Raw genomic sequence first — 7,587 nt, 5'->3', positions numbered from 1 at the left:
TACTATCACCGGCCTTAAAAGGATTCGCGTTGCGACATCTATCTCTTTCTTTCGAACAAGCAAATTAAGGGCTGACCCGAAGTAAGCTGGCATAACTAATTTCTCTTTGACTGTACAAGGGTATATTGTAATTACTCCACTTGGTCGCCTCCATTGTCTTGTAACAGTGACAAAGAATGTGTTTTCACACGCTAGTTTACATAACTCCTTTGCCTTGTGTCTTTATCAAGGTTATAATCAGTTTGAATAGGTTGTCTTGCCTCACTTAAAAAGGGAGTTGTTCTTCACACTGGTTTTTGCCTAACTTATGCTAACCTATTTTGTACAAATATGGTTTTAATAAATCGCCAAAATCATGACACTAGTGAACATTGTATATCAAACGTTTTGATACGATTAAATAAATGTGCAAGAAGGATTACGGAATGAGTTACTATTTACCTCCCCCCACGCCCCCCCTCCCCCCCCAAAAAAAATGCTCTTTTGATTTCGAAATGAATTTGTTTTTAACGTAAAGAAGTCCAATACCCCTTTCACGACTCAGTCATTGTACAGCATGTTGTAATCGATATTTAAAAACGTTCATAACTTGGACCGGAGTTTGATATACAGTGTACTGTAGCTACAATGGCATTCCTCAAGTTGGGTCTGCTGGGGGAGGGGGCATTTAAATGATAAACGAAGAAGTCCACCTGTAAACAGCAGCGGTTTAAATGATCGCTATCTCGGTTATTTTTCCTTTGACAGCATCATAGAAAATGTTAAGGGAGAAAGTCACACATACCCACGGCGTTGTTTTGTCTTCAGCATTTCCTCCTTCCTGCTTACTGCAATTATTATCGTCAATTAATTAAACCGAGAAAGCAATTAAATGATGACACATTGAATATAATCACTATGTGCATTTCGCTGAGTGTAAACACGATCTAGCGAAACATTTTATTTCAGAATAAATTTATATGTGATTTCACCTCTGTCGTTTGCGTTATTTCAAACAAAACGATTTCCTGAAAGACCAACTTTAAAATGTATGTCTATTCAGCAAAATAATGTAATTTAATACAACTATGAGTAATGTATTTAAACTACGGCCGTATATGCGATGGCCATGTGGGATTATAATTGCATACCTTGATGCAAAACAGTCTATCGTTTCTCCTACCGCGAGTCCCTTTAATTAATGTATTATATTACTCTTTACCCTTTTTATTTGACACTGTCTCTGTTTCTCTCCCCTTTTCCTTTCTCTTGTAAGAAGGAGGGCAAATAATTAAGCATTCAAAATATGCATCACCAATCTTCAGAAAAGAATGAGTGAATGAACCATTGGGCTGGCCCACAACGTCCGACACAGCAGAATAAATTAAATAACAGCTTTCACAGATTTAACTGCAGTTAGCTGTATAGCGTCACTATATACATAATCCGCTGCACGCGCGAAGCTGTTGAACAAAAGGATAGTTCTCTATGGAAGACCTTTTGTTTACATAAGTACTCTAAGGAGGCGTGCCTAACCAGGCGACAAGAGGATTAGACTAGTCACTATATTCCGTCAAATTCGTTTAGCGACCCTATCATTATCACACTCCCTCAATTGTATTTTCTGACGTTATAATTGTATCTAATCTTCTTACGTTAGATGGAATAAATGCACACATACATAATCTTATGACTGTCAGCTCAAATTTCTCCTTACAGTGGTCGGAATAATTTTGTTTCCGTTGTACACCGGTGTAACAACGTTCGAAATGTTTTAATCCCTATCTTGTGAATAGAAGGGGGCGGACAAACAATGGAGGGCCGTATAAATCCCTTCAAAATTCGAACGTACAAACACAATAGCTTAGGTGGAATAACACAATAATTAATACGAGTGAACCCCATGACGCCGGTTTCTGTGGCCCAGCGCAAGCGTGACAATCCGCTGTAACTAGGTGTAATTAAGGGGACTTATAGTAAAAGGACCAAAGTCATAGAAACAAAGCCCTGGGCTTGTAAGTTTTAATAAAAAATTAAAACAAACTTCCCAAAAGGCCAATTAAAGACGGGGATTAAGTACAGTGTCCAACGGATGACGCTCTGGCGCCAATTTGAGGGGAAAAATGCCGTTTTCGGTATTGGGATTTTCTCTATAACCAAGACAGCTATTCAAGTGATTCAAAAGGCCTCATAAAGCTGGGTGAAAGCACTACAGCGCGGTACCAGGGAATTGTCTTTAACTATTTACTTTTGATTTTATCATCTTTTACGTTAAATCAGCCCATATTTCAATGGGTTATTCACTTTAAAAGGCGATAACTTTCAAACAAACAATTTCCTCTTAAACCCCTGATATCATGCTGTAGTCCACATTCCTAACAACAATAGGTGCAACTTTTGTAACGATCGGTTGCTCAGATAGTGAGATATACTCGGCAGCGATTCACTTATCTCGTCAATATAGAAAGCTGTTAAAACAGCCAAAACGTTCACAGGTTGGTTAACAGGGCTTATTAGTCAAAATGCTTAGCTGGCAAATTTACCTGTTATCGGTTATACGATCAGATGGAACCATTGCTTATTGTCATCTAAAAATATTTTGTTTGGGTGCTTTGAAGGGGCAGAAAATCGTGCTTTTGTTACATTTTCCGACCACTCGTTAGGCATGTAAGCGTGCCGCCACTTTGATTGACAGCTCTGGAGAGGGTCCTAGCCTAGTGATGCCCCGTAGGGTGTCAAGGATATGTAGAAGGAAGCGCTAACAAAGGCGATTACGTTTAACCGCAATTAAGAGGTGTGAAGTTGCATTTGATCGTTTCAATGGCTCTTCCTCGGCAATCGAGTAATTTTACCTGAGAGATTCCTTCTTTGTTATCGGCAAAGTGATCAGATAAAACTGTGTCGAGAGCAAGTGTCCGTCACTTGTGTTAACACGAGTTTTTTTGACGGGTAACGCTGCAGGATTATTTTGCACGACACTTGGTAATCGTCAGATCAGCGATTATCTCATAGCAGTATTTCTCAAAATGCCAGCTAAGATAAAGGGGAGACGCTCAGCTGCACAAGAATCAGCGATAAAAGTGGCTGAGAGACACCCTGAGCTCAGGGTGCTGAGAGAAGGCTTTTGAGTGAAATGGCTGAGTGTGGGTGAGTTTTGAAACCACGAACGTGTTGATTGTAAAAAAGTATCTATTCAAATCTTTTGAAGCATGTAAAAGTTGCGTCGGCATTTTACCGTGGATTGCGTCTAATACTAGATCACACAGGGCACTGAATGAAGTTATCTTATGAATAAGTCTGATGTGTTGAGGTACCACGTGCGTCGTATTTATCATACCTTCCTTTTATTTTTAGGTTTGATGGGAAAGAGTTCGCAAAAGGATTAGATCATACAGTCACAGCCGCAAAAATGAAAGGAAAAACACATATTAAAATTCGTTTCATGCACTACAGCTCTTGGGCAAGGGCATTGAAGGTAAAAAAAAAACACGTCATTTTTAATATAGCAATCTTCAGTATGAGTTCCTTTGCAAAACATTAGGACAAAAATGTTGTTTTTCACTTTTTATTACAAACGTGTAAAATGTGTTGGTTAAAGTATTTTGTAATAGTGTAGGGCTATTTCTTTACAGAGTCTGACTTTTAAAAGGTCAAATAAGATTTTTATTAGAAGTTGACTTTATCCAGTTTCTATCACTTGGTTATAACATTCATTTTTTGTAATTTTTTTATACAGAAGCAAGACATTGGGCCGGACGGATGCCACGAACTTTTCTCTTCCCCATAGCGTACTCGACTTCTTCACTGCTTAGCTGATGTAAGACTTATGACCTATTATCGCACACGTAATCGGCTTATAACTCATTACCTATGCTCCGCCCCCCTCATGGCAACGGCCCTTAGCAACAGAGGCGTGGCTTAGTTGTCAGCCTGACTGGGGCGCATGCCGGTTGAAAAACTCATCAAAAGACACATTTTGCGGTGCAAATTCAAAATAATTATTACAGCCAACGTTAGATACTTTTTTGATTAATAGAAACACACAAAAAGCTCAAAAACATGATTTTAACGTAGTTAACCCTATCTGTCCCCTTAACAGCAGGATACATCGGCCAGAAGGCCCCTATTGTTTGTTGCGGCGATAGGATTATAGCTTGAAGAGGCTAAACCCATGCTAAGGCGTGCCACGCGAAGCGAACTGTCCTTTTGTTCACTAGTTTGGCACGCGCAGCTGGTTTTTAGTGTTGCTAACAAACTGCTAGTTAAATTTGTTATCAGTTATTTCATCCTATATGAAATTTCCGCAGTCAAAAATTGAACTAACTATTGTTTGTTTGGTTGAAATGCATGAGCGTCAGCATCAATCTGTCTCAAAAAATTCCTATTGCATTAATTTATAAATGTATAATTTATTTATGTACTTACGTTTTAATTTGAAATATCTGCATTCAAGCATTCAAGTATTTATAAAACATGAATGATAATGAAAGAGGAATAAGGAAATAACATATTACTTATATTATGCTTATATTAAAATATTGAAATTAAATGAGGTGCATTTACATAGGCGCAATGACAATCCAACTACAACGTGCAACAGGGGGAAGTCTGGCTGTACCCTCTACCAGGGCGAGTGATATATTTTTTACAGATATTCACAGATATGTCTCTAGCTAGATAGATGGTCATTTAGAGCTCAACTCACCCTGTTGAGGAATCCCATGTGGAAACAATTATCTCTGCGCGCGCGCCAAAGGCTTTGTACTTGCTCTGCATGAGCTGAGCTTCACAACGATGTGATAACTGCTCGTTACGCAACCAGTCTAAGGCTCTGCTGTCTGCAGCTATTCACAGGGGGCTATTTTTATCTGTCACAGAAGAGCAAGTGATTGAAGTCAGAGTAATTAACTGTCTTGATTGCTGTCACGCAGACTTAGACTGGACCTGCTAAGTGGCAGTGCCTGGGCAGTTATGCAAACAATTATCAGCCATGTAATCAGCCTTGAGATTTCTCAACAGGGTGAGTTGAGCTCTAAATGACCATCTATCTAGCTAGAGACATATCTGTGAATATCTGTAAAAAATCTATCACTCTCCCTGGTAGAGGGTAGTCTGGCTGTATGATCAGACAATATACGAAAGTACGGTCAATTAAAAGTGTAAATCATCAGTTAAAGAGGAGGGGGTCTTACTATAGCTCGCTATCTATTGTTAAACCCGACTGTTATTATCTCTCGAACAAGCTTAAAGCATGCCTATACAATTACTGTGTCTCCGGCTGCCGTTCAGAAACACCATGTCGAACATATTTTGCTACAGTGAGAAACATGGTACACTAGCGACTTGTTTTAGATCACTCAAGAAAGGATGCATACGTGCGACACCAGAGGAAAAACAATCAAGTATGCATCTGATCCATTAATAGTAATAGCACAGTGCATGTTACTAGACCTTTGTCCTAACTCAGTAGTTAGGAATAGGATGTTTGGATAAAAAGCTTCTATTCAACTCGCTTAGACCTAGGGCGTGATGCTATCATCCGATGAAACACGTAACTGAACCCTCTACCTGAACCTGAAGTCCCTTTAGCTGAAACAAAAAACTGCCCCTTGAACATGTCCATTTTTTAATCGTCAAATGATTTGTGATTTCACTGAACGTCTTTGATCGAAAGCTTTCAAGTGACAATAACCGAACCGTGTGTTGATTATTTTTTAAAGCGTAATTAAGTTTATTCAACATGATCTATTTTGTAAACGATACTTGCCAAGATTGAGCTTGGATTGATCACCGTCACTATTTAGCTACTCGCCTATAATGCGTGCTGAACGACAGACAACTTAAAAATATTAAATGTGTAACTGTGCAAATGAACGCATTTAGTTAAAATATAACGAAGCCGGTATTTAATCCATCGAACATACTTATATTTGTTCTTTTAAAACCAGTGTAAGGTTTACGCCAAATCAAAGCAAGCCTTGCAGACTGGTTTTGTTTAAACTGTCGTGCATCAAGTAAAGCTAAGTAAAGCCTGTTTCTACTTCGCAGTGTTCATCCCAGCCATAAAACTGCATGAAGGATAACAAGACTCCGTAGACCTGTGCTTCAGGTGTCCAGGAGTCCCGTGTAACAATAATATCGAAGGCCTGAGAGTAATACATATATGAGGCCGTGTATGAAAGATTTAACAAATTAGAAATTCAAGAATTTAAACATACTAGGTACATGCACATCACTTAATAAGTCATTTCACAAAAATCGCATCTAATTGTTTAGATTAACCTTTACTTTTATCGATCTCATCCCATTGTCTCAACCACCTAAAAGAAATATAGAGAACATGAGGAAAAGTAACACGTTTACATGCAGGCGAAGGAGTTATACTTCAATATTAATCGCGAACAATATCAACAGCGACTAAAGACCGTTGCCTGTCTTTCACACTTTTACACAAACACACGAAGGTTTAATAAAGGGAGTCGCGGCGCGATATCTATCTCTTTCATTCGAACAAGCAAAGGGCTGACCCGAAGTAAGCTTTCTATACTAATGTCCTTTTTATTGTATATTGTAATTACTCTACTTGCTCGCCCCCATTGTTTTGTAAAAGTGACAAAGAATGTGTTGTATTCACACACGAGTTGAAAGAACTTTGCATAACTCCTTTGCCTTAAGTTGCATAATGTCTTTCTCAAGGTTATAATCAGTGTGAAGAGGGTGTCTTGCCTCATTTAAAAAGGGTGTTGTTCTTCATACTGTTTGTTGCTTAACTTATGCTAATCTTAAACTGTACCAATATGGTTTTAATAAATCGCCAAAATTATGAATTTAATGAACATTGTGTATCAAACGTTTTGATACGATTTAAATAAATGGATGAGGAGGATTACGGTATTAGGTTCTATTTACCTCTGGCTTTAACTTCGCCCTGCTATATAAATGAACAAATGTTGCAGATCGTAACAAAAAACTTTCTTATAGTGTTTTATGACATATATGATTTACACATTTGATAGTGAAACACTCCTCGACTTTAACGAATCACCTGACGTAAACTGTCTACCCGCGCTCCCCGAAAAAACTGTTTCTTTTAATTTTGAAATGAATTGCTTTTAAGGCAAATAAATCCATTTAACCCTTTAGACTCAATATCATTGTACAGCATGTTGTAATCGATTTTTAAAAAAGTTAATTTTTGTACTCCGCTTTCATCGAGGATACCTCAAGTTGAGGTTACAATTACGTCGCTCGCCTATGCTACTGGAATATATATTTAAGGACAAATTAAGTTTTGTAAAGTCCCTATTGTCACACACCATAGATACTTAATTTTGTCTTGAATGAAAAAATAGCCTCAAATTAACGTTTTGTGCTTAAACCTTTCATGACTTGAACCAAGGTCTGTACTAAAGCTACCAAGACGTACATGCATCAAGTTGGGTCTGCTGGGGGAGGGGAGCATTTAAATGATAAACGAGGAAGTCTACCTGCAAAAGCAGCAGCAGTGGTTTAAATAATCGCTATCTAGACTCCTTTTTCTTTGACAGCAATATAAAAAGTGTTTAGGGAGAAAGTCACACAAAGACCCGACGTTGTTTTGTCTTCAGC

At 38.2% G+C, this 7,587-nt stretch overlaps 1 long non-coding RNA gene across 1 annotated transcript; it reads left to right on the top strand.

The window, feature by feature from the left end:
- The first annotated feature begins 3,094 nt into the window (after positions 1-3,094).
- On the top strand, positions 3,095-3,991 carry LOC147760926 (uncharacterized). Its single transcript, XR_015335529.1, has 3 exons — positions 3,095-3,126; positions 3,334-3,454; positions 3,716-3,991. It is a non-coding gene; the product is annotated as an uncharacterized LOC147760926 (long non-coding RNA).
- Positions 3,992-7,587: the final 3,596 nt, after the last annotated feature.

This window comes from Lingula anatina, chromosome 7, assembly GCF_051362555.1.
Source record: "Lingula anatina isolate TDL-2025a chromosome 7, LinAna3.0, whole genome shotgun sequence".
Lineage (NCBI taxonomy): Eukaryota > Metazoa > Brachiopoda > Lingulata > Lingulida > Lingulidae > Lingula > Lingula anatina.
This window is presented reverse-complemented; position numbering and strand designations above follow the sequence as displayed.